Raw genomic sequence first — 27,692 nt, forward strand, 5'->3', positions numbered from 1 at the left:
CGGAGTTAAAATGCGGCTTGTTCCGCGTTCAAACGCAGAAAATATACCGGTTAAATCTAATATACAGTACCTCGGATGGGAAGCACTTCTCTATTGTTATATTCTTAAACCTATCGGAGTTAAATCGGAAGAACCTATCGAACTTATATTTAAGATAGGCCTATCGGAGTTATATCGTGCGTCGGTTAACTAAAGAAAGTTACCGTAACTGATTTCACGAGGCCGTAGCCTAACTACAGTCTATAAAGTATACATTTTGTTGTAAAAAGAATGATGAAAGTTATTATTGACTGAACAATAGGATATGTTTTACTCGTGTTTAGATCTAGGCCCTTTAGTATGACACTAGTACACGGAGTTTAGGTCGAACCAGGGACGACATTTCCTAAGCCCAACACAACATCAACTCATGCGTGCTATCACGTACACGTTACGTTATTACCGCTAATTAAGTCAGATACGATAGGAGACAATGATATAAGTAACATCTAAAATATAGATAAGTAACAGAATTAATTGGAAAATGGCGTCGCTTTTGCGTCAACATGGACGCGTAAGCATTTTGATTGGCTGTGAGAGCGTCATTCAAAATGCCTTTATTCGTTAAAATGCCATCGCAGGCCTACTGACTGGACAAGTTGAGAAAATTAATGATTGCTCTAAGCATGAACTTGTACTGTATTGCTATGTAGGCCTAGTGTCTTGGAGACATGAATAAAACACAATTGGCATGTACTTATGTATATTATTGTATATGTTGTGTGCTTTTACTGTACCATTACTAAGAGCTACCTTTCAAAAAGTATTCATAAAAGTACGTCTTATTTTTCTTCTGTAAATTATTATATATGTTGTGTGCTTTTACTGTAACATTACTGACAGTTGTCATTCGCCAAAAAAAATAGTCTTCAAAAAATATTCATACAAATGTGATTCTTATTTTTAGTCGTGTGCAAACGCGATTCTACGGCTCACTATGTCGGACGGTCGGTCGGTCGGTCGGTCGGTAAACACTAACTCAAATTTGAGCACGCGACTGCAGCCATGTATTGGCCTTGTTCTTCTTTATATTACCTCTTTTTGTTTAGGAAACGCAATTAGAATTAAATGCGTAATTGATAACGCTTTCTGTAAATTACAAGCGTTCAGAATAGTAAATTCTCACCTGGGCAATGGCTAAGTATGTTAGGTTTCATGGAGACAACACTTGACTTTGAAATCCACTTCGACGTGTCAACATCAACGATAAAAGTCTAACTACGGGCTTTAGAGGATTCACGACTAATGTATGCGATGCTGCCTTGAAGATTGAACCTTTTCGTTCCGCCATTTACGGATGCCTTCATAATCCCATCGGAATTTTCACAGTTTTCAACGCTGAAAATAACAGAAAATGAAATACCATACAGACAATAGAATTTTTAATATTTAACACATAAGTATTATAATATATAACATTAAAAACATTTTATTTATAGAGTAATATTTAATTTATTCATTTATATTTTACGCATCTTCAAACATTTTTCAAAAACCCTACAATTCTTGATATAACAGTTTGAATAGTTTATTGTTGGTGTTGTTGTGTTATGCTTTGATTAGTTTTATGAACTACCTTATCACCGTTTGTCAATTATTATGTATATATTTAATTTTTTATTGATAATAATATTTTACTTGACTAATATATAAAACATAACAGGTAAGCATTTGTACGTTTACATCAGATTGCAAACAAAATCAGAGTTGGACACTTTATTTACCCAAGGAAGAGTGAAATTATATTCTTCTCTGATTTTTTGAATATTACCGGGCACTCCATGTATTCTCCACAACCTTGGCTAAGTCATGGAGTAACATTAGCTAAATATTGTACAATATTTTTAATTTTATTATCGTTATCGTTGTGTTAAAATAATCAGCACTTCTGCAGCTGGCGCGTGTCACAAATACATTGTATTATAACCATTATAGAATTAATGAGGTGAAATTAATTATCAAACAACACAAAACAAACTAAATACCAATGCTACCGTAACAACACCTACAAAGAAACTGAAGTACCAATGCTACCGTAACAATAATCCGTTGTCTTGATTTCGCCACGCGAAACGTAAAGTTATTTCTTCGTTGCAATTGTTTTAATTAACAAGCAGGTGTAAATAACGTAAGTATTCAAATTTAAAAAAATCAAATATCAGACTGCGGCCTAAAATTAATGCTGTCTGCATACCAGTTTCATCTAAAACTGACATATTTACACATATCCAAACTAGCTCTTGAAAATTTAGCCATTTGCTAAACGTATTTTAAACGTGATTACAAGGTAAAAATGTATTGTTTAAAGGTTTGCATGGCGAAATCAAATGTTGATATAAAGTGTGCGGTACACCACGTATATTAGTTCTGAAAAGAAATGTTGAGTTTCTCGACGTTTCGATCAATATGTTTTGATCGTCCTCAGGAATGAGAATGACATTCTCCTTAACAGTTCTTTTCAGAACTAATATACGTGGTGTACCGCAAACTTTATATAAACAAGGTAAAAATGGATAACGTCACAAAACGCCCCATTTAGAATAACAAGCACAACCTAAATATGTTGTCGAGAGTTGTTACCAGTAGGCCCTTTGCTAAACGTATTTTAAACGTGACTACAACGTAATAACGTATAACATCACAAAACGCTGCCAAAGCTGACATATTTACACAGATTGAAAGTACCGTAGCTCTTGAATAGGTACCCAGTTTAAATAACAAGCGCAACCTAAATATTTTGTCGAGAGTTGTTATCGGTATGCCCTTTACTAACTAATTTAAACGTGATTATAACGTACTGTACTAACGGATAACGCAAGTATGAAGAAATTTGATGGAGTTCAGAATTACAACGTGCATAAGAAAAATTTAACCAATAACATTTCTTGAATCTTGAATATTGGTCAATTAGCGTGTGTCCTGTCTACGTCATATGTACATTGAAAATGCGCTCTTATCGTACTAAAATGCACTGCTGCCAAGAAATTTATGCCCTAAAGGTTTTAAATTTTCAATTCATTGAAATCTCAAAATAACCGGATTTTTAATTTCGTGACTTTCGTATGAGAAGCGATCACCGATATTAATGTACAGAAATTAACATTCCCACACGAAATTAACAGTAACATTTTACCTACCATTCGAAATTTGTTAAGATATGTTATAACCGATGGGTTTAAATAAAAATAAATATAAATATAGTCAGTAAATATAAATACGAAAGTAAATAAATGTTATTTTGGATTTTCATTTGAACTCGTTGTGACGTTGGCCCTAACAGATTATAACGTTTGACCAGGCTGGCTTGGTCTACGATATTCATTTGAGCTTGTCGTGACGTTGGCTCTAACAGATTATAACGTTCGACCAGGCTGGCTAGGTCTACGATATTCATTTGAACTTGTCGTCACGTTGGCCCTAACAGATTATAACGTTTGACCAGGCTGACTAGGTCTACGATATTCATTTGAACTTGTCGTGACCTTGGCCCTAACAGATTATAACGTTCGACCAGGCTGACTAGGTGTATGCTGTTCGTGGCTTATTGTCATCTCATCATTTCTAATTCGTTAGCATCACTTTCCTCGATAAAAGGCTAAGTAATCTATATTGCAATTAACAGTTTTTAACAACAGACAATCTTAATCCAACATCACCGCGTTCGTGATTATATATTTCGTTTTCTATTATCGATATCATGTCATCAATAAACTGTTAAGTCGCTTTCTATTCCACGTCACAGAAATCATCATAATTTACGTCCATTTAATGTCCAAGCGAATAGTAATGCACGAATCTAAATTGATCACTCTGCACGTTTTTACTTACGCTCCATGATTGATAACCAATCACCGTTGTAAGATGATGCCATTGTTATCACCATCAACGGACAGTAGTTGAACAGACCAAGTAGGAGGTGAAATGGAAAAAAGAGTCGCCATTATCTATGTGAAACAAACAACACTGCATATCATACGTCGGCTTACGTACAAAAATAATCAGTCTAGGCTATACTTTAAAATACTGTAACATACAGTAAACTAAATAAGTATCTGCAATAACTTTTCATTACAGTTTCTAATCAATATGCCTGGACAGTTAAAATTGCTCATACTTGAAAAGATAAACGAAAGAATCTATGACTATCCACATTATGTATACATCGCACTTACAATGCGTAGCCTTGGGTGTGGGAGGTGGTACTAAATTATTGTACCCTTAGCCTACGATTTTTCGTATAAGGGAAAGTCAGTTTAGACCATACTTTCTTTAAATAACTACAATTATTATTCATTTTCATCCTTTCATTGTATGAATAATTGTATTTATGATAACAAAGTTTACTCTGGATTAATTTTTAATTTAATTTTAACCCATGAAAGCGGATAGTTTTTTGTCTATCTATCAATTGTACCGAACGGATTAGGCTCGTACATCATCGTTGTCACCAATATTTGTCAATCATCGTCGCCGTCACAATCGCTCCATCGTCGTCATCATTACATGTCCACCGTTGTCGTTACCACCACTACCATCAATCTACCGTCGTTCATCGTCACCACTCCCGGTTAACCATCATCGATTATCACAAATACCGGTCCACCATAGTCATCACAACTACCGGTCCACCATATTCATCACAACTACCGGTCCACCATCGTCGTCACAACTACCAGTCCACCATCGTCGATCGTCATACCACTATTGGTCCACCATCGTTGATCGTAACTACTACCGGTCCACCATCTTCGATCGTCACCACTACCGGTTTGCCATCGTCGATCGTCATCACTACCGGTCCAACATCGCCGATCGTCACCACTACCGGTCCAACATCGTTGATCGTCACTCTCAACGGTCTCCATCGTTGATCGTCATCACTTCCGGTGCCCCATCGTGGTCACAACTATCGGTCACCACTACCGGTTCACCATCGTCGATCCTCACCACCACCACCACCGGCCAACCATCGTCGATCGTCACCACCACCACCACCGGCCCACCATCGTCGATCGTCATACCACTATTGGTCCACCATCTTTGATCGTCACTACTACCGGTCCACCATCTTCTATCGCCACCACTCTCACCACTATCGGTCTGCCATCGTCAATCGTCACCACTACCGGTCCGCCATTGTCAATCGTCACCACTACCGGTCCGTCATCGTCAATCGTCACCACTACCGGTCCAACATCGTCAATCGTCACCACTACAGGTATGCCATCGTCACCACTACTGGTATGCCACCACTACCGGTCCGCTATCCTCAATCGTCACCACTACCGGCTTCCATCGTCGATCGTATACACTAACGGTCCAACATCGACACAACTACCGGTCCGACACCTGTGCACCCTGTATCAACCTCGTGTTATGTAATTGTGTCTATTCACAATTTTATCATTCTCGCCCACATTTAATTTGTCATATTTTCTCTTGTCTTTTATCATTTCATAATTTATTCATTAATACATGTATTTTTCGTAGGCGTAAGACACTCGTCACGATATGTTTGTTTCATTACATTTCCTCACAATGTTAAGTGTTATTAAAATGATCATATAACAGCTTCTGATGTTTTCAACTAGCGATTGCGTGTCATGTGACCAGTCGATACACAAAACTTGTTACATCAGTAAAATGTTAATACATAAAATAACACCGCATTTAAAGTTTGTCTCTCATAGATGTACTAACATCATCAATAAACGAGATCATTATATAAAATTTCGTCACACACAATGCTTCGTTATGCCTCTGTTATTGGCTATGTCTTTATCGCGCGTAGTTAATGTATTCATGCGCGTTCACCGTGAATCATACGCGCAGCTGCTCAGCTGGTTCTAACCAGTTTTCACACAGCGCCACTTTAAGATTCAAATTGCAATAGCTCCATAAATCATGAGCAGACATCGCTGCCAATTCTTGCGATTAAAAAACAACCATAATACTACAGTAGAAACAGAAGATCCTTTTATATTTATGATACTAACGCAAAATTGCTGACGGCAATTGAAGCGGCTGTCATTCAAGTTATATTATTATATAGCCGTAAAAGTCAAATAAAAAAAATTGCCGGCACATGAATAGCATGCGTGTGAAAAACGCGCATATTTTAATAAAAGTGAAACTTAAACTTAAGTCAATGCAGAGGCAATTTATAAATGTGAAATGCTTTTCTTTTGTTAAAGAGATGGACGTGTTGTTTTATGCATAGATATAAAACTATACAACTAAATTTTCAACTGTCAATGTATAGACATACTTTAATACCAGGTTTTCTCATAGTTGTCCCAAATGCTACGGTGAAAATCCACTTAAAAATACATAAGATATACGGTAATTAAATCACAGCACAGAAAACACAATATTAAAATTATATTTAAAAATCAAATAATTTTCTGTATCACACAGTTGCTTAATAATTAAAATTCGCAGCAATAATTTCCGGCTCTTATCCCAGTGGATTTGCTTACTGTTTCTTTAGAGTCATCAATTGCCACATGCAACATTTGAATAACAAGTGAAATATTTTATCTATTATTATCGTATTTTATTTGTCAAGTACGTGACTGAAACACACGTAAAACACCTAATAGAACATCTCTCTATTCGGTATTATTCCATGTTTTCTTCGGTTAAAACAAGTAAGTAATGAATTACAATTATTCTAGATATACTGCATTGAATGCAGTAATTACTGCATGCAATTGTAATTGTAGTTTTTGTAATGTATTATTGAAATGAAAGATTGAAAATAAAAAAAAATTAAAAAAATACTGCAAGCACTACCACTATTTTCGTTATCGTTTCAATGTGTAGGTTTATCAGAAAACCACCGAAATAAACAATGTGTATGGTTTTCCTAAGAAAGGCTTGCCAAAGAATTGCATTTACTGTAGTAGAATCATTTTATTTTGCCAAGGCCAACAGCCATAAGTCGCGAGCTAAAACGCATAGTGATACCGGACCGACAGACAGACCGACAGACCGACCGACATAGTGAACTATAGAGTCGCGTCCACGCGACTAAAATAGAACATCATTTTAAATGAATAAATAAAATAGCAGTAAGCTAATTTACTTATACATCTCTTATACATTAATATGAAAGAATCCGTCAAAGTCAGTAATTTAATTGAGGATAATGAACTTTGCGCATGCGCATTTAGGAATAGTAAGTTTGTTCGTACGTAAGATTGATTCCCACATGGACAAAACGCAATGTAAATTGCTTAGCTAGTGGGAACCACACTTACGTCTCTTAGAATGTTAGCATCGTTTTTTATTACATTTTTTGTTCAGATTATTGGCTTATTAACATAAATGCTTCAACGGTAGATTCACGAAACAATGAAAACAAAATAAAGCAAAAGACCAAAGGAAAAGTTTAGTATAAAGGAATACACTGCGCTACTGTAGTTTCGCACCTACGACTGGGCATAAGTCTTCACGGTCACTCACCATCACTGCCGCGTTTTTTAATTGGTTAAGCTCGAGAGAGAGTGTGGTGCCTAATTGCATTCACACCGGAATAACACAAGTTATCAAAGCAATCGTAGTTCGAGACTTTACTCAATTCTAAGGTATCAACATTTTCTAAGTTAACTTTAAATTATGAAGACAAAATGACAGAAAGCTACGATGTTTATGCTGGAAGGATGGCATTGATGGATATAAAAATGTTGAATAAAAACAAATGTCTATTTTCTTTATACCGTGACAGTTTAATTTCTGCATTTTAACAAGAAAGTTGAAACATTCAACAATAAGGATTTGTTTTTATCATGAAATCAACCATCAAAAACAGACAACTCTGAGTTTGAACGAAGATTGATTGTCTAATGAATATTCATGAGATGATTGAGCATTGTTACTTGCACATTTACTCTGCATATTACATTTATGTGTGTAATTTAACCATTATAATGTTTGTGTAAAAGTTGATGTAGTACTACGCAAACACCTCGCCAAGCCACGGGCCACGCGTGGGGCACGAAGGCCATGTGAAGGCCACTCGTGAATTAACATTTTAAGTACAACAGTTAGGGGGAAATGGCTGTAACCATGTTATAAAGTAAATTCAAAGTTGTCAAAACAATATCTATCTGATAACTTAACAACATAAACTCCTAGAAAGTAGGAAGCCTTTTGCAATTTGTTTTCTTACTGACAAAGCGTAACTGTACATGTACGTCCTAAAATATAGGAAACTTAAAGATTTTTCTCCAATATAAGTACAGATATTTCTTTTATTTCCACACATCTAAATACACAATCATCATTTCGGTATTTGTCTGAAAACGAATTTAGCATTTATTTTAGCAAAATAGTATACAAGTTAGAAACTACTAAAACAAGCCGATCTTCATACAGCCACAGCGCAGCTTGTTAAAGTGCTTAGAGATGGGATAAAATGAACTAAAAGCAGTATAAAACAACCTACAACATGCTAAGTAAAGATTGGTGGGTATTCTAGTTTTCTCCAATATCAAAGGCACCATGAGTTTTGAAATGAATTTGGTGTCTTTCCTTATTTGAACCTTGAGTGCTTTACAGCTGCAGTACCTTCATGTTGAAAGAAATAGAAAGTTAACATGACGAGTTGTAGCTTGGTGCCGAGTAATAGACATACCACTTCTTTTCAGATTCTTTAAATCTCAAAGTTTGCCCTGACACCAGAATAATGTGTGCTTGATGACCTAAGATCAGATAACACTTAATACAACGATTATGCTGTTAGAAAACAGTTTCGTTCAGTTGAGACACTATAAATTTAATATAAATATACAGTACACATATAGTGATAACAGTAGGTTGACAACATTACTCTCTTCCCCCTGTACGTCTATGTAGCATGGCGTGATCCATTTTATAAAAATTACAACATTCCTTCTTTTAAATTTCTTGCTCGGATTTTTGGATCATTAGCAGAAATGCCAAAACAGTATAGATTTGACAGACATTGAAAACAAAAAGCAAAGAGACCAAACGAAGAGTTTAGTATAAATATCTATTAGCTTTCTACAATCTTTCTTATTTCTTAGTCGGATTTTTTTAGGAATCGGAAGCAGAAATACCAAAACAGTAGAGATTTGACAGACATTGAAAACAAAAAGCAAAGAGACCAAACGAAGAGTTTAGTATAAATATCTATTAGCTTTCTAAAACCTTTCTTATTTCTTAGTCGGATTTTTTTAGGAATCGGAAGCAGAAATACCAAAACAGTAGAGATTTGACAGACATTGAAAACAAAAAGCAAAGAGACCAAACGAAGAGTTTAGTATAAATATCTATTAGCTTTCTAAAACCTTTCTTATTTCTTAGTCGGATTTTTTTATGAATCGGAAGCAGAAATACCAAAACAGTAGAGATTTGACAGACATTGAAAACAAAAAGCAAAGAGACCAAACGAAGAGTTTAGTATAAATATCTATTAGCTTTCTAAAACCTTTCTTATTTCTTAGTCGGATTTTTTGGAACATCAGCAGCAGAAATACCAAAACAGTAGAGATGATTTGAAAAAAAACCCCAAAAGACCAAACGAAGAGTTTAGTATAAATGTCTGTCAGCGTACACATTCTTTCAAAACCTTTCTTATTTTTTGGTCGGATTTTTGGAACATCAGCAGAAATGCCAAAACAGTAACGTAAAGATTTGATAGAAATTGAGAAAATAAAAGAGACGTGACCAGAAGAAGATTTTAGTATAAATTTCTATTAGCGTACTGCACTCTGTAAAACCTTTTGATCATTTCTTGATTTCATATTTCTTGGTCGGATTTTTTGGATCATAAGCAGAAATTCCAAAACAGTAGAGATTTAAGAGACATTTAGAAAAACCCAAAGAGACCAAAATAAGAGTTTAGTATAAATCACACACTACTCTGTAAAACCTTTTAAATTATTGACGTTAGATTTGAGGCTCTATGTTGACCTAATGCAGTAAAAGCTAATGACAGTGTAAATATTAGGAACATTGTCAACTAATTCCATCTTCATCATTTAATGCAAGTCTCATAAACAACAATCTAAATGGAAAAATGTTTGTTTTGTATGACTCGTTCGTAAAACTAGGCTAGTGTAAGTTTTGTGAATGAATGTATATATATTTTTATAATGGACGATCTTCATTTTTTGTATGGTTGATCTTCAATCATTTAAGGTGACTGACCCGTGTGAACACGCACTCATTTACATCCCTAATGTACATTGTTATGATAAAGTACCTAGGCTAATGTTTTTCGCGACACTGGAAAACAATGCGAACATAATTCTAGCCTCGGGTTAACCCATTAGACTTGATTATCGATGTAAATATTAATTTGTGACGTAAAATGACAAACAGCCACCGCAATTATGATTGACAAATTAAATCTTTTGCTGGAGTACAGTAATAATCAAGACGGATCACTTTTGAATAAGACGAACATTTACGACAGAAACCAGGCTGCAGATCCAGAATAAATATACGACTCATTTAGATACGACATTTATAGAGAAAAGGAGGCGGATAGTTATCTACTGATAATGCAACTCTGTATTGGTAACGTGAAATGTTTGAGAGTAAATAACCACTTATAGACTTACGTATATTAGTAATGACTAAAGAAGAAATAAACTGGCTTAAATTATGGCGACTTACTTCAATCATGTTCGGAATGATCTACGTCAGAGTTGTCTCGAGTAGGAGGGGGAGGGGGAGGGGGAGGCAAGGTAATTCATTAACAAACTCCTGCCTCACAAAGATTAATAGAGTATGATTTATTATCTATCATATCGACAAAAATGCTATTTGGTTTTTAAAATAGTATATTCTGATCAATATGGTTATCTCGACCTGCAGCCTTCAGTATTACAAATCGAAGTTTTTAAAGTACACCACCACGTTGTTTTTTGTTGAAATGTTGACGCTAGAAAGCATATTCAACATTTTAATAAAACGTGACAAACTTTACCGTACTTTCAATGATAGGTCTTTGTTATGTAAGTTAGTTTTTTGTTTTTGTTTTGTTTATAATAATTATATGTATGCTATTTCTGTGGTTTCTGTTGTATGTTAAATGTACTATACATTAGTTTTTCTAAGCATCAGGAAACCTATGTTTATTGTCATGAAAAAAATATTATTATCTTATCTTATAATAACGTACGTTTTGAAATCTAACTTACTCTTTGTGTATTGCAAATTAGGAATTTCTGTCTAGATTATTATTGATAATTAGCGTTCATTCATTTATTCTGTATTAAACATGCGCCTCTATCCCTCCCATTACAACGAATCACGATTTTTGCTTATGATAATACTTGTAGTACGGTATCAATTAGAAATACAAATTCAGCCCTCATTTCGAAACCTTTCGACCATGGATTGGATATCTCACTAGAGAGAGAGATTATTTAGTATATGGGGTTAGGTTCATTTAAATTTAGGAAATATCAGCTATCTTGTTAGTTGTTCAGATAATGTATTTAAGAAAAAAAATCGCGACCGAAAATACTACTGTAGGTGATTTTTTCTTGAACCCTAAAATCAAATTGTTTCGTATTCCTATTCTCTAAACATGTTAGTTGGATTATGGAGTATATTAGTATGTGAAGTATTTCAAAATAGTTCATTCTGAGTAGATAACAGTTGCTTATACAATCTTCTCTTATTTGAATCAATGCTCATTCCCTTCGGCAGCCCCGACTAATTAATCGGCAAAGGATCGATATTGAAATCGAACTGGATTGATCACACAGCAAAGGAAAGTGTCAACGTTTGACAGTTAAATACAATTAATAGTTTTAATTTGTATTAATTTCTATAAAATCAATTTGAATTGATTTCTATATAGCCACAACGAGCGTCAAAGTATGAAATAAAAATTTGCTTTATAGATTTTTTTTAATGTAATCGTTATGGAACCCAATTCATATTTCATCAGATCTGGCAATGTAAACGTGCTTCTTTTTGTTAATATAAAACAATTTCAATGAATAGTTTGAGGATTTTAGTTAAAACTAGGGGCTGAATAAAGCGGATTACGAGTGCAATTGGATGTGATCAAATTGTTCACGAAGACAGAAGCTATAAGTAGATATTGATCGATTAATTGATTGATATCTTTGATTGTATCTTCAGATGAATTGATTGACAGCCTTGTTCGAATGATTGATTAATCAAACATGTTTTATCGAACGAAATACATCCGTTGTTGATTGCTAATTTATTAAATTGTTGCCGGCCTGATAGACAGCCTTTAAGGTAGATTCATATATTTATTGATTTTTTGATTTGTGAGAATTTGTTTTGTAGTAAGATTATTTATGTATTTTTATAATTTTGTGAATGGAATGGAAAGAAAGAAAGGAAAGAAAGAAAGAAAGAAAGGAAGAAAGAAAGGAACAGTCAGTAGTATTCCAAAATGTTACCATAAGATTAACACAATTTATGATGTGTGAATAGTGAATTGATGTTTAAAAATCACATAAAATTAAATATTTATATTTTACTTTAACAGAAATAAACACGGTTTCGTTGAAATATCCAATTAGAATGATATTATTCAAATAGTTGTTATTATCCTCGCTTAAACAAATGACAAGTTGATCTTCAAGTTAATTGAGATCTCCAGTAGCCTAGGTTCTGCATGCCTTGAAGCGACAAGCGAATGTGATGAATCTACGATACGACACAAAGCATAGCTTGAAAGAAAATAGAGAATTTGACAATTGGATTTAAAGGTATTCTGATGATAAATAAATTATATATATAATAAATAACTTAAATGATGTCACGTGTAGGTTGATTAGAACTATGTGGTTAGCATTGTAGTCGACGCGTTCAAGTTATGTCGCTTACAGTATGATTGAGAACAATTTGGTATTGTAGTTGACGGGCATATAATATAAAAATAATGAATGTTTATCAGTGCAATGGTACAAATAATTTCATGAGATGAACGATGAAAATACTATGTAGTGGATAAATACTTTGCTTGTAATCAATTTTGTACTCTCTTCCAATGAATATTTATAAAAAAAAAATACATTGGCTTTTTTTTGTTGATAATTCATACATAAAGTTCAGAGTGACACGACATGGAGTTTTAATCCAGGCACAAATCCTGCGTGTTTACAGTAGCCCAACAGCATACCCAAGATTGTATTTATACAATAAAGAACATTCCTAAATATCTCATTTTTATTGTGGTTATTCACCAGAACGGGTAAAAAAAGTGAATCATTCAAATACAACGTTAAAAATGTTATTAAAATTTATTTAAAAATAGAAAGATAAAATACAAAGCAACCATGCTGAGACAGTATATCACAACTTTTTATTTTATTTTGGTATTCACCAGAACGGGTCAAAAATGTAAATCATTCAAATATTACAACGTTAAAAAATGTTATTAAAATTTATTTAAAAATAGAAAGATATAATAGGCCTACAAAGAAAACATATTGAGACATGGCTACACGTACACGTTGATAATGAGAACACTTTCATTGTTACGTAGGTAACATGTAGACTCGTCGTCTGCTACTATTGTCCAATCAAAACACAGTATATCACAATACAAAAATACATCGAATAATGATGACGCTGATGTACATTCTAAAGACATTTGTTTTAATTGCGATATTTCAAAATAAAAATATCATCATTAAAATGTAACGTGATTACAATAATCAATAGTTTTTTTGTTGTTGTTCAGAGGGGCGGTATCCATAATAGTAAATAAATATGTTACCGATACAATCAGTATCAGAGATTTTGGCAGATTTTAGGGGTCGACACATTGACCTGATTCCCTTTCGCATAAGGGGCGCGACCCACGAGAGGCCTACGCCACCGCTCGGAACGGAATTACCCTATAGCTTAAAATTGACTGACCCATGTGCAACGACTGTTCACATGGAACCCTTCTCCACACTCGGCCCTCAAGGCTCTCACTTGAATATTAGTCAAACGATGTGTCGTCGGTCGTCACCAGACCTGTACCTAAACCAGCAAACTTGTGTCGCGTCGAGGTGGGAGCGTCGCTCGCACAATGAATTAACATGACGTAGTTCAGTCGTCTGCCGTTGCCAATCGAAAGCTTCTAAATATGCGTATGTAATCTTCTTATTAGGCCTACTTTTTAACACAGAGCAGCAACATAATTCCATTGCATTTAAAATGTATCCACAAACAAAGCAGACGTAATGTGTATTAGAGCACCCATCTACAATTCGCGCCAATGTCCCATGAGACCAATTCAACGTGACTGAAAATGAGCACACTTATAATTTCATAATTTGAAGAGAATTTAAAAAGAGATAATACTACGTGATACAGCACATAGTCATACACAATAAATGATTCATCGCATTGTATCAACGATTTTGTTGCTTTTACCCTGTGGGTTTTTTTAAAGTTATTTTTTAAATTATGCCGAAATATGTATAGTTCTAAATTTGTCTGATGGTACGCTACATTTACCTTATGCCATGTGCATGCAAGTCTGGTGTTTATACAATATGACATAATATATATATAATCTAATCTGCATTAGTTTTGTTTTGATCACACACACAGATACGGACAACCATCGTAAACAATCTTCTGACGACATGTACACAACGACAATAAGGGGTGCAGGTCATCTAGGCCCTAAACCGTCTCGCTCAAAGTCAAGTCGGCCTCACGTCAAGTCGGCCCAAAGTCAAGTCGACCCCAAGTCAAGTTGGCCTCAATCAAGTCGGCCTCATGTCATCTCGGCCTCAAACCAACTCGGCCTCACGTCAACTCGGCCAAAAACAAATCGGTCAACTCGGCTCCATTAAAGTATGGAACGCAAAAAGTGCTAATAGTTAATATTATAATGGCAGGATTAGTAAGGTTAGGCCTACACATAGGCCTAGGCCCTAGACAAAATAAAACGGAAAATTATTCATACTTTATATTATTTGCAACTTATCTGGCTTGTTACAATAACATGACGTTGTATACAGAGGTCTATAACAATTCTTTCTAAATATTCCCGTTTATGCATTACGTCATTCTTTAATTACTCATGTATAACGGAATGTAACTTGCGCCATCACCTACCACGATTAGGGCACCGAGAAAATATCTCCAATTTCAAGCTCTTTAAATGCATTTTACCGTATGTACAGAGGGTAAACGACTTTAAGCCATGTCAAATACGACGCAATGAGAGTAAAGTATCTTGCCTCTCACATGCTAGTATGATATCTCTTACTACTGCGTCATGTCAATCTTCAGCTTACAAATCCTCAATAGCAAACATTTCGATAAGATAACTGAAATCAGAAAGAGGATGAATGATGGAGATGCCAAAGGAAGAAAAGAGGATGAGCGATAGATTGTTACTGAAGGCTTATGTGATCTAGATTATGTTTCATAAAAATATCCACTGCTTTCTTTGTCAACTTGAAATTAGAATTACAGAAAGCACTGTATGGGGCATTACACACGTTTCTAAAGCATTTATGATGCATCACCTAATAATACGTAAATGTGTTCATTTTTCAACAGTTAAACGCATCAGTGAGCATGTCCGCAAAAGCGTTGAAAAAATGAAATTAAATATCTGAGATTCTCTAGAATTAAGCTTCTCAATTACGTTCAGCAAATTTGGTTTTAATCTTCAAAAGTCATAGGCCTACTTCATTTTATGAAAATCATTTTCCACATCGTCGCCATTAATCATATAAAGAAAGCAGTTATGTAATAGGATTTGATCAACGGGTTATACGCAATTTAAATGCATGTTTAAGATATATAGACGCAATACTTAAACAGTTGTTTGTGTTTTATGTTTGATTGTTATGGCACGGGAAATTGACTTTCTGCTCAGCGGTGATCTGTCTTCAGGTGGACAGTCTTGTAGTTGTAGGACATTTATTTATTTTGATAACAAATAACACATCTGCTTCAATAATATCTAGGCCTGTGTGTACAATGAAATCTTGAAATACATTCGATTTCGAAAGCATAGAAAGTATTTAAGGGAAATGCCAGCAAAAAAAAAATACTGACGAGTAATCAATCGGCTTATGTATTTTCACTGGTACTTCCTTAATTTTACGGTACGACTAGACACCATTCATCTTTAGTCTGACATTATAGCGCCACATGTTCAGGTTTCTGTAGTGTGTGCAGATATTTAGCCTAGTCTACATACACAAACTAGCACACTTTAGTTTGAACACTCGAGTAAAGTTCGAGTTTAGCAAGAAAATCTTTCCAAAGTTTGCTACTGCAGACTAATTTACAAACATCGGCAGAAAACTTGTTTTTGATTAAAGCAGAAGTTAGGTCTGTCACCTTGACAACCAACTGTAGTCTGTTTAGGGTTTGTAAACTCAACAGATCCAAAAACTATCTTTGTAGTCACGTGATCCTGCAGATGGATAGATGACAGCCTAGTAATATTTCAGACAGGCAACTTCTTCAAATAGTGGAATCTTAGAGTTTGATAAAATTAGTTAGATATAAATAGGAGATGCAACTTCCTATAGTTGGATTCTGGGACGTCCCAGTGCCAAGCCGGGTACATAATGTTTGTTCAGAAAGTTAGAAAATAAAATCTACAATAAAGACAAAATTGTAGAAAAGGAGGACCAAAATCAAAATTATAGTAAACTACTGGTCTTTCTAGACTTTGAATCTTTTATTTAATACTTTGAATTAATCTGTAACAACTTATCAAGCGTGATGCATGTGAAATAAAACTAACGAACGAACTGTAGCTCCAGCACTACCACCTACAACATCATAGTGAGATGTGGATTTTACAAGTTCAAAGTTACAATTTTACATTTTACACGCCATAATGGAAAATATATCTACAGAGATGAAGTTATGTTTGAAATGTACACAATTATTATAATTCAACTTTATTTTTTACTAGGGATTAGTTTAAACATCGGCGGTGACGTCGTCGTCATGTATAAATCAGTTCATAACAATATACATTGTTGCCTGCTTGGTCTACTTAAGAAGCAGACGATTGAATAATCATTTACATAATTAAAATGTTAATTAAACTCTGTACAATAATATATAGCTTTGTTGTAAGGCTGGGCCGATGACTCATGATGTTTAATCATGGTATAATAGTGGTTGTATTAATCCCTCAGCCAAGTTTACTCACCTTGTAAACACCTGTTGCTATTGTTGTATATAAGGAATCTACACAAATAAAAATATGCTCATTGTATTGTTAATTGTAGTCTGCGTTTCCCCCTTTTCTTTTTTTATCTTGATGACACATCTTTACCGCATTTTTCCTCCTATGCTTTGTGTAGTGGTAAAAAGCACAATTTTCTGACAAATTACTTTTTACCAAACTAAATAAACACTACGACCACAAGGCTATTTTTGGTTTGCAATAGACCTACAATTATAATTTGGTTAGACCGGTAGGCCTACTTCGTGGAGACACTGTAGTAGTTATTACATAGGTTATTGTTTATGCAGAACCCCAAACATCGTGATTAGCACACATTTTACAACTTTAAAAACATTGCAACAGTGCAGACTTCCTAACTTTGGGTTTTATAAAAGTATAGAGGCCGCTATTATAATACATCAAACCATAGAGGGCGCTATAAAAACGTAAAGATATTGTAAATAGATACTGTAAAAATGAGTTATGAGTGAAAAAGGCGGGAAATGTTTATTATTTCACTTATTACACAGCATGAATTATAAACAACTTACTGCAGAACATTATCAGTATATTTTCTATTATGTTCTATCTAGAGTAATAGAAATTATAAATGTATACATCGGGAGATGATTTCGAGTCATATTGGGGATGGTGGGTGTGTGTGTAGGGGACGGAGGGGGGTAGGTGGTGGACGGCTAGAGCGGGGCGTTGCTGCATCATTCCTATCATATTTTGTTTTCTATAAGTTACTTTATTTAACAGTGAATCAAAATGTATAGAAATTGGATATTCCTTCATGAGTATATTATCATGTTATGTTCATAAAACAACCAAGAAAACATTTTTTTTAAAAGACATTGCATACAGGTTGCGAGGTCACGATACATCTCTCTATATATATTCTTAATTCATCATTTAATCAAAAACAAATTTGATGATATACGCCGAAGGTATCTTGTATAATCACATGTTGGTGATTTGATTAACCCAGGAATAGTGGTGAATAAAAATTGTGTCCTTAAAATAAAACATTTTATTTTTTCAAATTAGACAGTTTACCATATTAATCCTAAGACTAATAGTTTTTATCCGATTCATTGTTTTGCCTACCGGCAAGTTTAATATCAATAAAATAATGTTATTGATATTCTCGGAGATTTATGTTTATACATTACACACGAGGAGTTTGAATTACGTGGCTATTTATAACTACGTTATAGTTATAATGTATTCAACAAGGTTGTATTTACGAGCTTTAGCCTTGTTTGTTCCATATTTTCTACATAGAACATTAAGGGTAATGGCCATGTACATCAATTTAATAACGAACATGTCCTTGTCACTGTGGTACGATGCACGATAAGTGCATTTACACAGTGGCATTACACAATTAGACACTCAACAGCAACGCTGTACACCAGTTTCATTAACTCAACATTGTTTTCTCTAGAGATTTTTCAGTTAGTGCAGCACGTAGTCTGCACAGATGTCAGAAAAATAGAAATGTTACAATATTTTGGCGCACAATTAGTTGCAAATGTGGGCTGACGTAGCGAAGCAGACAATAGAAATGTTACAATATTTTGGCGCACAGTTAGTTGCAAATGTGGGTTGACGTAGCGAAGCAGACGATAGAAATGCTACACTATTTTGGCGCACAATTAGTTGCAAATGTGGGTTGACATAGCGAATCAGACAATAGAAATGTTACAATGTTTTGGCGCACAATTAGTTGCAAATGTGGGTTGACGTAGCAAAGCAGACAATAGAAATGTTACAATATTTTGGCGCACAAGTAGTTGCAAATGTGGGTTGACGTAGCGAAGAAATGTTACAATATTTCGGCGCACAATTAGTCGCAAAAGTGGGTTGACGTCGGGAATGTCAATGGGTCAGACGATTCAGAAAGTAATTATCACAGGCCTACCGTTGTAATTCACAGACTACGGTCTAAGTTTTTTAGTCCTCAAAACCGTGTTAGTAAAATTGAGCTAAATTTGGTTTTAGAATTCTATTCAACATTTGCTATGCCATTTAATAACTTTCAAAGTTCAATCAGTATTTAATTATTATGAATTTGTATCTTTTTAAAGTAGACCCACGCAGTCAGCCAATCTTACGACAGTAATTCTCTAATAACTGCCCTTTCCTACGCACAGAATTACCACTTTTTTTCTACGATCACAAACTATTCAAAATATTCATATTTAACCAAAATGAAGAGAATTGGAAATTGCCGTGTTTCTTCTCTATTAAAAAGCTTTTAACTACAGTGAATGGTTATCAGTATTAGCTCTCTTACCGAAGTATAATTCATAGTTCCACATATTATTATTTAATGAATACTATTTATTTAATGCAAAGTTAAGAACTGGAAATGATCTACCGCAATCGTCCTCCTTATAAATAGTACCGAGTACCCGAAGAATCGCATTATTTTTATTTAGCAGATTCATGGAAATTATATTATACAATTATATAAATCATGAATGTCTATTAGTTATTTCAGATACAAATATGGGTAGAAAGGCTTAAAACTCTATTGAGATTATTTGGTCTTTTCCAGGCTTTGCATCTTGTATTTAATACTTTGAATTATTCTGTACCAACTTATCAAGTGTGATGCATTGTGAAATAAAACGAATGGATGAATGAATGAAGTAGGCTACAGTATAAACGTTCAGCAAAAACATGCAGAACACACTAATAATTTTATAGTGAATACACGCGCCAAAAATATGTATCTATCTTCACTATAGTCGCATTTCGTAGACTGCAGTGTCACTCTAGTCGTTGGGTACTATCGCATTTCGTAGACTACAGTGCCACTATAGTCTTTGGTACTATCGCATTTCGTAGACTACAGTGTCACTCTAGTCTTTGGTACTATCGCATTTCGTAGACTACAGTGTCACTCTAGTCTTGGGTACTATCGCATTTCGTAGACTACAGTGTCACTCTAGTCTTTGGTACTATCGCATTTCGTAGACTACAGTGTCACTTTAGTTGTTGGGTACTATCGCATTTCGTAGACTACAGTGTCACTCTAGTCTTTGGTACTATCGCATTTCGTAGACTACAGTCACTCTAGTCGTTGGTACTATCGCATTTCGTACACTACAGTGTCACTCTAGTCTTTGGTACTATCGCATTTCGTAGACTACAGTGTCACTTTAGTTGTTGGGTACTATCGCATTTCGTAGACTACAGTGTCACTCTAGTCTTTGGTACTATCGCATTTCGTAGACTACAGTCACTCTAGTCGTTGGTACTATCGCATTTCGTACACTACAGTGTCACTCTAGTTGTTGGGTACTATCGCACCTTCGTAAACACAAAGTTTAGCGTAAACATGCATAAGGCAACCGTAACATAAGTTGATAACAATCTGACGAGTGTCTACTACAGCGACACTGTAAATGGTGTGTGCGATAGTGTTTAAGACACATTCACATACAGTAGTACAGTGCAACAGTATTGATCGCAATAAAATTGTGGACTACAGTGATAATATATTTACTGTATGGGAATGCAACATTAACATTTTATTTCAAAAATATGCGATAGTGTGTTGAAGACGATACTGCGACATTATAGTACAGTATGTCTATATATTATTAGTCATTTTAGTCTACAACAATGCGATAGTGACGAAGACTATTGCACATCTATATTTTAGTACACGACAATTGTAGATAGCAACAACAGTGCAGTCTACAATGCAATACTATTTCGAAGACCAGCGACACGGATGAGCGCTACTAGAGATTACAAGGTCAGATTATCCCAAGGTCATTACGTCATACGTTCACTGACACATATACGTAAACGTCCATTTAATCTAAACGTTCATATATTTGTCGACGAGCAACAGTCGACTACGACCCATGTGGACGTGGACTTCGGTCACGTTCACTCAAATCTAAAAGTCCATAGTGTCGAAGAAGATAACAACCGATATTGTAAATGTATGTTGAAATACTCTGCGAAGAGTAGTAAGAAACACATATAATGAAGTGTCAAAACAGCGTAGGCCTAATGTAGTGAGGTGTCAAACCTGAAAGAATGTTGTGCAATGTATGTCATTTAGGGGTGACTTTGCCTCGTTATTCGAACAGAAAATAAGACATAAAACCCAAAAGATCTAGGCCTAGCAAACATAATACTATCAAATAGAACGTTATATGAACCAATTCAGTTTTAAACAATTGTATGTAAAATCGAAATTATCTTGCTAGCTATATCGTGCAAATTGTTACAGCTTCGTGCAAATCTAATAATCCGATTTGCTTTCTCTTTACAAAAAAAAATATTTGATGTTAATTACGCGTAGCAATTTTAAATGTTTAAACATTAGTACAGCGATAAAGTTATTAGTAATTTGAGATTACAATTACAGATTGCAACACACTCGAAAACCCCGTTTGCAAGACGTATTAGTAAAATAGTCGATAAATTGAGAAACAGCACGAAAGGACAAGCGTTCTACATTGATGTTTTATTACGCTTTGTGAACAAATTATTGTCAACGTTCTCGGACAATAATAGACCTACATTTTACAAAGTATCCCCGTCATCAAATAAAAGTTGATATTAATGCGTATTTGAACAAGTCCTTTTTAAAAGATTACTAAGGCATATATTTTGATCTCTTCGATTTCAAACGTAATCTCGTCTTTTCTAAGACTGACAGAAAACTAACTTTGATGTTAATGATACCTCATCCTACATTGTACTAATGGTTTAAGGATTTGCATCAAAATATCTTTAATATTTGAGTTGGCGCAGTTTTACACCCGATTCTTCAGCTGTCACTAGGTAGATCTTAACTGTATACTGACAGTCATCTAGATACGAGTCTATGTGTAAGTATCTTGTTATCCCTATCCCATCACAAGCGACAAGTCGGATGATATGTTGCTCGTGATTGGTTAAATCACTTGCGTTGTGCGTACGTCATTGTGTTACTTCATACCGGGAATAAGGCTTAGTAGTAAACAGGATTTACGTAGAGAAATTTATAGTATAGGCCCCTAGTTTTGTTACGTATTGCAAAATAAAAAAAAAAGATATATGCCTAACTTATTATTCATACACAAGTCTGATTTTTTTTCTGAATACATAAGACCGCGACTCTACAACTCACTATGTCGGTCGGTTGGTCGATCGATCGGTCACTAACTCAAATTTGAGCACGCGACTGCAGCCATGTATATGGCCTTCTTTATTTAAAAGATTTAATCTAGAGATTTAGATTCTACTATATCAATATCCCCTCATTTTCCCTATTCTATGAAACGCTAAATTATCACATTTTGATTTCCTTGTTAAAATTGTGAGTCATCGAATTGTTTTAAATTCGAAAGAAATCAATGTATATTGGATTTCTGTTATTTTACGAGGCGAGAATGAAACTTAATAGTCACAGTGGTATCGTATACAATTTAGTTTCTTCTTACAAATTTGCATCAAGTATTGCATTTAAATAAATAAAAAAAGGAATCCACGATAACTTGTAAAGCATAATTTTATTTCATTAAGTGACTTTCTTGAATCTATAATTTTAAATCTCTTCTCTTATTTTAAAATCATATAACACTAAAATAAAAATATGCTGCTTGTGTACAGTACCATAAAAAACATCTACCAAACCCACGCAGTTTTTCCGCGGACCAAATTCGGACAAAACGCGGGTAGTTAGGTAACCTTTCACACAACCTTTAAAACAAATTTCGACGACCGCGCTGTACCGCGAGTTCCGACTTTTAACAGGAAGTAGCTGCTAAATAGTTACGCAATGGACCTCTCGCGGAATAATTGACACACGTTTTTTCCGAATATTTTCTGTGGACAAGAATAGGGGTGGTTTTCTGGATAGTACTATACGTTGCGATTAATCACGCTGTCCGTGCACCACTGGAGCGTCACGTACAACGGATAATGAGTTAAAATGCAACACAGTTTTCAGCTTTCAATTTATAATTAATTTATGTTTTATTATTTAACGCTCTTTTCATTTTAATGATGTTTTATTAAAATAGAATTCATCACATATTTTAAAAAATATCTTAATGTTTTATGTATGTTTGTGATTACGTGATCAAATTGAAAGCAGATTTTTAAACATGCCTTGCTAAACGAATGTTATGATTTTCAAAATAAAGAAGTGATACGAAAAGCAAAGTTTTTTTTATCACGTGTCACATTTTATAAAAGTAGTTTTATCACTATTTTTGTTCTGTATCATTTTATTATGTTCTTTGTATGTTTCTACTGGTAAGATCAGGAATAATTAGGGCATGTTTCTAATCAAATGAAAGCTGTTAAAACATATGTATTCGTATCACCACCCCGATTCTGCAGCTGTCACTAGATAGACCTTAACTGACTATTGACAGTCGGGTGGTATCGCGATTCAAACACACCTGCACTGTTGGACTGTATTGTGAATAATAATGTAATAATTTCGCAGCCACAACAAAATAAAAAACCGATTTTATTTTTAGTAAAGCAAAACATAACATTCAAGAAGGTCTTTGAAACAAAGTCGAGTCGACTAAAAATATGATAAACCAGCTATTCTGGTTCCCTGCGTGGTGCATTTGATGAATACACATACATAATATAACGTTGTCTCTAGATATAGGAACCCAATGACAGAGATATCGTGTATTAAATGTACTTAATACAGTCAGATAATGTATCTGGTAGAGTGGCAACGGTCTTCAGCAGAGAGTCTCGTGACGGCCACAGAATCGGGTGCAACACCGATTGGAAAAATACTGTTCTTTAGAGTTTTGAATAGAAACAAAGCCTATAATGTTTTCTTTACATCAGATATTTAATTACACTGCATGGGTCACGTGTAGCGACCAGTATCAATGAACACATACCAAGTTTTACCTGGAAATAAAAGAGAAGGGGAGGGAGAGTTCACTAACATTCAATTTCAAAAGGCAATTAGCAGCTCTATTGCAATTTCATGTCATAATAAATCACATTTTTGGCAATTAGTCGTACCGTTGAAAACAACCTAAAAGGTAAACAGTATTACCTAGAGCAGAAAACAACAACATTACGAACTGTATCACATTAATTATATCCGAATCAGACAATGTATTTTTTCTATTTACTCTGGGGATATATTTAAATGATGCAGAAAAATCCCCTTGTCGTCGTGAACGTACTGGCCTTTTGGCATTACATTGCTAATGAAGAAGTGTTTTTGAATATGATGTCCATTTAATGTTCTAACGGAGGCATTGTGTTATGGCCAAAACTTTCTTTTATAAGCAAACATAACTAATTAATGTCGTAGTGACCCACATATCCCAACATTTCAATTAAACAATTCTTCATCTATACACACCAAGGAAGCTTTCCTGATACACACCAATGTGAGAAAGGCAGTGATACTGTTTCATCCGACCTGTAAATATCCATTCTCACCATTCGCCAAAACTATTCGATAAAGGATTTGACCAATGTTCAATGATAAATGCCTACGTTGACAGCCAGACTACCTGTCTGCATACATCTCATATAGACTCTCTTCTCTCAGACGTTCTTTAGGGTTTGAGCATGCCCAGTCCGAGTCCTAATACCCATTTTTTCAGCCGTAATAAGTAATAAGCTTTCACGGGTGATACAGTTCCAAAGCCTTCGTTCTCTTGAATTTAGCTGCCTAAAGGCGCGGCGCGAAAACAGATATCGGCTGATAAATTTAGCTTGTTCAAAGCCAAAATAAAATAGTTTGCTTTACTAATAATTTGACCGACTTAGATTGAAAGCAAATGGCTAATTGGTCGAGAAATTGTTTGTCTTGTTCAATAAGCAAGCTAAAGAATGATGGATAAATACGACACAATCAAAGAGTCACCCGACCGAGATAATTATCTATAAATTACATTTTAAAAATGCACGAGAGCAAAGATTATATGAAAAGTATGAAACAATAATGAAACTCTAGGACTGATTTATAATGATCTTGGAAAATGCAATTCCAATCTGTTGTATAGTAAGATTTTAAACCCGCTAAATCTTCAACCATTTGTTTCAATAGTGACTATTGAAATAACGTAATAGCGTACACACGCCTGAGTGTAATTCTTGCTATTTTAGTTAATCACGTGCTGTTCAGTATTAGTTCTAATGAATAAAAAAGTGAAATTAAACCGTACTATTGAACTCACTGGTTATGTAATAAATAAATAGATTTTGTTTTGCAATTCGAGGCTGTGACTGGTAGTGTCCGTCGTCTAGTTCTACACCACATCCAAATTCGAAGTAAATATAATCAGCGGATTAATTCAACAGAAACAGTAGGTGTGTTAAAAAAGAAATATTACGATAATGAATGTTTGGTATTCATTGAATGGAAAGTATATTTCATCCGTTGACATTTCTAAATCAGTCAATATTTCAAATCATGATATATTCTCCACATTCAACTCATAACTATTATTAATATTATTATTATTTGTATAATAATAAACGCAAAGACTGATTTAATTACTGTGATATTGGAAAATGCAATTCCAATCTGTTATATGCAGAGCGGAGACCTTCTGGAACATTTAATGGAGGTGTTATCTGAGTAAGGATTGGCCATAGTGTTAAAACATAATTAGTTCCCTTGTTCGTTTCACAGGAAAGGGTAATTTTAATAGGGTGTCCCAAAGGAGCGGTTCTAGGCTTACTGTAGGCCTAGTAAGAGTTTAAACTCGCCAAAAATCTGCAATCGTTACTCGTACAACACCGCACATACTGTTTGAAAAGAAACGATGCAAAACAACAGTTTGCTATGAAATTAATCCGAGCTTGTAGATCATTTTGAAATATTACCGACATAAATCTTTAAGAATCACACAACGTAAATTTCTACTTACACTAGAAATAATAATACGTGGAATTAAGTTATTTAAGAAAAGACATTTAACAATCTGAGTGACGAATGAAAAACGTCTTGTTAAAGATAGCTTGCATTTGAAATGAGAAATACACCCCATTTATTAATCTGCTATGAATGTCAATTTCATTATGAAAGCTATTTCACATGATTTTGATTATTAAACATAACGTTACGGTACGTTTCCTCAAGCGAATGATGGACGCTCATGATAAAGTATCAATAAGTACGTGCTTAGCGACCTTTCTGTTTTATACGAACCGCCACGCGACTACGCAGCTGTCGAGCCAAACAGGCATTCTGGTTATGAGAAACAGAGCATGCGTAGAATGACCATTAGACTCAATAGCTACACTGTGGCGTGGCGCATCGTGGAAACGAAAAGTTGTCATTGGTGTTATAAAATTACACTTTTACATTTTTAGAGCAAAAAATAGAGAATTAAGATTTTAATTTGTCGGCACAATGTGATGGTACATGTTTGAAAAAAAAAATTACGTTGTCTTAAATTCCACGCTATTTACTTATTCAAATAATCATCAGTCAATATTGCAAACACAACTTCATCAACAGCGAAATCTACGTTTACATTTCCTATGCGCTTACGTGAATATTGCTTTTGACTAACCAATGAAAATTCAATGACGTCAAACGTATTTGGCAGCCGATTAATCTAACTATACGTTTTACAAGCATTTACTTCTGGTAACATATACTGCAAAAGTGTAAATATCAGTATGAAATTCTAAGTGAAAACGAATAATTATTACAGTATGTCTGTATCTTACCTTAATGAGTTGGTTTCCTCGATCGAACTCGTCTCTGTTGGGTCACTAGCTGTGTTAAATCAAGTGATTTATCGTCTTTTTTCTTTAATGGTCTCTTTTTCAACTACACAAGAAAAATACAGAAACATTTAGCTTGTTGCTGAATAAAAACGACTTTGACATTTGGTGAAAATGACTAGATACAAAAAACTGGAAATCTTTGTCTAGGTTGATGTATTTTAAAACTTTACTAAAGAGTTTTACACAGGCCCCCCATGGTTGTGCATTGGTCTGGGAAGGGGTTCCGGGCATAGTCTGCAGTGCCATCTACTAAAATGTACAGAAGAGTTTACCTCAGGCCCCCATGGTAGTGCATTAGTCTAGGCAGGGGTCTGGGCCTAGCATGCAGTGCCATCTACTACAATGTACAGAAGAGTTTAACCCAGGCGCACATGGTAGTGCATTAGTCTTAGCAGGGGTCTGGGCCTAGCATGCAGTGCCATCTACTACAATGTACAGAAGAGTTTAACCTAGGCCCCCCATGGTAGTGCATTAGCCTAAGCAGGAGTCTGGGCCTAGCCTGCAGTGCCATCTACTAAAATGTACAGAAGAGTTTAACCTAGGCCCCACATGGTTGTGCATTAGCCTAGGCATGGGGGAAATTTTGGCAATTGTTTTAATTATTCATTATCTGAGAAAAGTGGAAGTGGAAAAGTAAATTACCTAAGTGAAAAAGTAGTAGAAAATGTGTGTATGGAAACATAAGGATAGATAAGGAAGATAACCCATAGTTTGCTTTATAAGG

General features: G+C 34.7%; 1 long non-coding RNA gene across 1 annotated transcript in view; it reads right to left on the minus strand.

The window, feature by feature from the left end:
- Positions 1-27,692, minus strand: part of LOC144856495 (uncharacterized) — a 55,346-nt gene that overhangs the window by 23,191 nt on the left and 4,463 nt on the right. Inside the window, exons 2-3 of the long non-coding RNA XR_013614927.1 lie at positions 26,909-27,011; positions 1,166-1,377 (exon numbers count right to left, since the gene is read on the minus strand). This is a non-coding gene — a long non-coding RNA (uncharacterized LOC144856495). The remainder of the gene's footprint in view (positions 1-1,165; positions 1,378-26,908; positions 27,012-27,692) is intronic.

This window comes from Antedon bifida, chromosome 11 (assembly GCF_963402885.1).
Source record: "Antedon bifida chromosome 11, ecAntBifi1.1, whole genome shotgun sequence".
NCBI lineage: Eukaryota > Metazoa > Echinodermata > Crinoidea > Comatulida > Antedonidae > Antedon > Antedon bifida.